This window comes from Triticum aestivum, chromosome 7A (assembly GCF_018294505.1).
Source record: "Triticum aestivum cultivar Chinese Spring chromosome 7A, IWGSC CS RefSeq v2.1, whole genome shotgun sequence".
NCBI classification, from domain to species: domain Eukaryota; kingdom Viridiplantae; phylum Streptophyta; class Magnoliopsida; order Poales; family Poaceae; genus Triticum; species Triticum aestivum.
Window position 1 is genome coordinate 690,924,300 of NC_057812.1, and position 5,121 is coordinate 690,929,420.

General features: G+C 50.8%; 1 long non-coding RNA gene across 1 annotated transcript; it reads left to right on the forward strand.

The window, feature by feature from the left end:
- Nucleotides 1-3,442: 3,442 nt before the first annotated feature.
- On the forward strand, nt 3,443-4,188 carry LOC123147955 (uncharacterized). The gene is made up of 2 exons (XR_006473560.1): nt 3,443-3,772; nt 3,895-4,188. It is a non-coding gene; the product is annotated as an uncharacterized lncRNA (long non-coding RNA).
- Nucleotides 4,189-5,121: the final 933 nt, after the last annotated feature.

Consider the following 5,121-nt stretch of genomic DNA (forward strand, 5'->3'; position numbering starts at 1 on the left):
CAAGGCGACGACTTCAAGAAGCAAACGGAGCCAAAAGCACCGTCGCTGCCCAGCAAAGTTCGAGTTTTCACCCGGTAGGCTAGGAGAAGGAGAGGGTGGAGCAAAAGACCTGAATGGCGCCTCCAAGAAGGGGAGCGGCGTCCATGGACGTCGCCGCCATGGATTTCTCCCGGTCAAGGCTCCACACCACCAACACCACATCCAGCTCCAGGCACCGGAGAACCAAGTCGACCCGGACCAGATCTGAAGGGGTGGAGCACGCAAGGTAGCATAAGGGGGAAGGGGCGGCCAGATCCGGAGCCGAAGAGGCCAGAAGCCCCACCGCCGGCGCCGCGGATCTCGTCCGCCAGGGAGCTTGCTGCCCGCGCAGCCAAGCCCACCGGACCACACCCGCGCCACCACCAGTCGAGAAGACGGTGGCGCCTCACCGAACGAGGCTGCCGCCCCGAATTCCGACGCCCCCCGCTGGAGAAACGGAGCAGCAGAAGCCCCGCCGCCACCTTCCTTGGCGACGTCCCGGGCTTGCCCGGTGGATGCCTTTGGTGGCGGCGAGGAGGGAGGGGAGGAAGGGGGGAGGCGGCGAGATCTAGAGTTTTCGCCCTCGAGCCGCCCGAGAGGGTCGACGCGAGGGAGGGAGGGCCAGATCCAACTCCTCTCACCTTTTGAGGAAGATGCATAGAAGAATGCGTTCGTCTCTTCCGACGGCACAAAAGAAAGAATCTGCTCGTAACACACGCCATGTGTGCGTCGGTTCGGCGACAATGATCGCTGCCTCGTTCGCGCTGGACACGAGCAGTACTCCCTCCGGTCCTTTTTAGCTTGCGTTTAAGCTCCAGCCCAAATACCAAGGAGACCAGCGCAGAGCAAAAGCTAGACAATATTGCCCCTGGATAGCAACGAAGGAGATGCTGGACATTTAATATGCACATGCGAACGATTGGCTTGCAGCCATATATTCTCGTGCCGACCTACGCAGTTGTCGCCTGTGCATGCGCATCTCTCTCCCCTCTAATCGCTTGCATGCATCTCTCTCTCCTTTCCATCTCTTTGCATGCGGCTGGTTGCCTTGGGAAGACGCGAAGGACGTGCCTAGGAGAGAGAGATGGGACTCATGAGAGTAACTGCAGAGTGCATGCACGCGTGCGAGCAAACAGAGAAAGGAGGGGCAAAGTTGGAAGAAACAGCCAAAACACGTCAGTGCGCAGACCATTGAGGGAAAAATGGTTTTCTCTAGAACGCAAACTAAAAAGGACCGGAGGGAGTACGACCTAGCCTGGCGCATCTCATAAATGGGCGGCACGAGAGTGCGAGTTGCGAGCCAGAACCATGCCGCATGATGGCTCACCCAAAGTTGTGCATGCCATATGCTCGTCTCTTTCAGCACCAGCTAGCGCGAGTCGAAAAGCGACGTCCTTTGAAAAAAAAAAGACGCGAACGAGAAAAAAAAGCGTATGTTTTCTAGCTCGATTATTCAAGTCACGCGTCTGAACATTGCAACAAATCAACGGGCTAATAATGTAGTATATGTAACCCTAAAAAAATGTAAGTCAAAGAGTTAACGAGCACACTGTTGTACTCGTCACCCTGAGCATGTGTTGTTTTCTTGTTCAGAAGATTCTTGTACGCATATGTTTTCTCCTAGCATCATTTCTGGTGGTTCATGAGAATGAGTTGTGCATTTCGTGCAAGCAACACTTTTTTTTACGGTTTTGCTAACACGCGTCTAGATATATGCCTTAGGTACTGCACATCTAAGTTGTATGCTATTGATTTCACGCAAAGATTCATGCGGGTATTTTCTTTTCTGTTTTTCCTTCTTTGTTTATGTTTGCTTGAGTCATTTGGATGTGCAATAACTAAAACAATATATTTTTTGGGTATTTCCAATAAAGGGGCTGCATATAAATCCGTTAACAATTGCACCCGCGTGCCATTGCCTGAAGGAGGACGAACACCATTGGCACTATTGCGTGCTGACACGAGCAGGAAGACCAAGACCAGAAACAGCGATGTCTTTATCATGTGAAGTGCAGTGACGCACTGCTAAGAGAAAAGAGTAGATGCATCCAGACGATGGAGTCGGCTTCCGAAAGAGACCTTTTACGGTACATCAGCTCAATGTAGATCGTTCATTTCTATCGTTCGACGGCCCAGATGTTACAATACTACTCTAGATTTCCGGTAGTATATTAACTAAACAAGGGTGTTTTGGGTAGTTTACATTTATCCATCTCGCAGGCACCTTCCCCTCAAAAACAAGTGGAGGGCAGACCTGAAATATCATGTAGTAATTCTCCATCCCGCAGTTGTTCATTTGCCGTCGCCATTGCCAGCCGGCACCATCATCGCTCGTTGCCCCCCTCGAGTCCGGCACATGCCAGCGTCCCCGTACTGGCCTAGCTAGCTATCGGCGGCGCCGAGATCGCCATGCCTTTCTTGTTACCCTCGAGCCTACAGAATTTGGAGTGGGTCGCCGACGGAGACGACGAAGGCGAGGGCGTCGCCCCGGCCGCATGCCCCCGTCCTGGTCCATGGCTAGATTACCGGGTCTATGGTGTTCCCATCGAACCTCTGGAATCTGGAGCAGAGTCGCTGACATGGAGACGCTGACATGGAGACGACGCCGTCGCTCCGGCCGCATGACCCCGGCCTTGTCCAGTCGGTCCCATGAATAAACTTGCAGATACTAGAATACGAGGCCATATCATGGCAAGTACTCCACTCTGTTGAACACTCCACCAGCTAGCTAATTACGTGGCTACATGCTACAATTGCTAGCTAGTTCGTGCCGCCGTCAGCAGCATGCAGGCAGGGTAGGCTGCAATTTTTGGCAGCGTTGAGTACTTGAGTTGACGGTGCGCTGGGAGGAGTGCAGGCGGTGTCGGGATGGCAGAGCTCTTGAGAGCTCCAGCCTGCAGGCAAGCTTTGGGATGGCCAAGAACATGGGGCGGGACCTGGCCATCATTGGGGACGGAGGGCTGCAGCGGCGTCTATCGTCTACGATTTGTCTAATAATTAATTAGAGAAAACATAATTTTATTAATATGTCCTTAAGCCAAAATCTGACCGCCTCATGCTGACCATTGGATTAACTTAATACTACCTGGTATGTTGAGTAGTATAATGTACCGTAAAAAGTCCCTTCCGAAATGCCACCTCGCCGAAGCGCGCGATGCACCCGGGCGCACAACTTGATGGGCATTTGCACAAAGCACGGCAGGACGTACACCTCGAACAGCACTCTTCCATCCTCATCCCCATCACGGCCGTACCGCCGGTCGCTTCGGTATCGGATCACATTCTACCCACCCCACCCGCCCGGCTTTGCTGATTCCTCCTGACCCGGCCGGCCGTCTCCGATTGCTCCGGGGAGTCAGCCGCGTCGTGGCGCCAAAGGAACCACAAACTTCACTCTAGTCATGTCAAGGAGAAGTAGCGGCCACCATGTTTTTGACTGTGCAAACACTTTCACATTTGGTTCAGGCACGGCAACAGATGAACGCACGCAGAGATGAATTGCTTGACAAAATCGCGCCCTTGAACTGACGTACGGGACGTGATTGTGAGTGGACGCAGGGGGGCAAGCAAAGATACGGATGCCACCAGAGACCCCGATCATCTCACCCACGACACTACCACCACCGTAGGTGCACCCTTTGAAATCTTGGTGCAATGGCACCATGGAGCACCGCCTCCGCTCCCGGAATTCGACAGCTCGACCGCACCGGCGAAAAGATCGTGCTACTATCTCCGTCGCGTGATCAAATCCGAGGTATATTCCCTACACCCCTACATGTACCATGTAGTACGTTGCGGTGCGCATGCATTTGCCACTTCCATCCACATGTCATTTCCTGTCCCCGTTTAGGCTGGACCCTTTGCCCGTTTTTTCAGCAGATGGATGTGCACGATGCGTGGGTGGTGAGGCTGATTGGAGGTAGATGGATGATCGTCCTGCTGTCTGCTGGCCAGTTGTGAGGCTAGGAATAAGTGGCTAATGACGACCGTGACTGGTTTACGCCTTGTCTCGGGAGAAAGATCTTCACCAATCAACTTGAGCCTCTCTCTTGTTCAAAGCATTGTCTTTATAGGATTTCATCCATAGAGTTGCTGTTTTTGAAGTCCATTTGGTTCAAGTGAATGTACCCTCAAGATTTCTATGAACTGCTTTCGGACCGTGTAATTTCATAGGATTTCTGGCACGCGACCAGGCCTCTAGAAAAGAATTATTTGCGCGCATCCTAGAACTTTCTTTCCTGTTGACGAGGTTGTGTTTTGAAAGAAAGAAAAGAGAACTCCTTTTCTTATACAGCTCATTTTCAGACGTTGGATATTAAATTTAGTTGTGCAGACGGATTGGTGCGAAACTATCATGGGTAGGAAGCTAAGAACATTTACAATCGGGTGCCCCAAACTCGTCTCGGACGCCCAGGCGGATGGTCCGGTCATTGACCAGTCATAAAAAAACAACCCATACGGGCTCCTCAAACGGGTCTCAAACACCTGGGTTGACCGGCACTCCTCATACCCAACCAAAATCTAAACGCCTGAGCACTTTAAGAAAAAAAAATAACAGTTGGCTGCGCATCATCGGAGCGCCCAAAAGCGAGTAGCCTGATTCCAATTATTGCCACTAAACTCACGGCGATCACAAGTGACACACAGTTGGGACAGCTCGCTTGCTGGGGCTACAATCACTAGCACGCCGCCTACTTGCGATCCTTCCTTTGGGGTGCGCGGGCAGAGGAACCTTGTGCAGTCGTGCTGCTTTAACTGATTTGCCACTAGCTAAACTAGCTAGGATACTGGCATGTGTTGATTATTCCCTCCCGTAGTTCAGCAGCGACACACTTTTTTTTAACAATCTTACAAAGCATCTCATCATAACTGCTATTAGTTCGTCATACTCCCTCCGTCCCGAATAAATGTGCATCTATATTTTGTCCTAAGTCAAAATTTTAAAACTTTAACTTTATAGGCAAATGTAGCAGCATTTATGACACTAAATTAGTATTGCTAGATTCGTTTTGAAATGTATTTTTATAATATATCAATTTCATGTCATATATGCTACTACTCTTTTTTATAAAATTGATCAAAATTTTATATCTTTGACTTAAG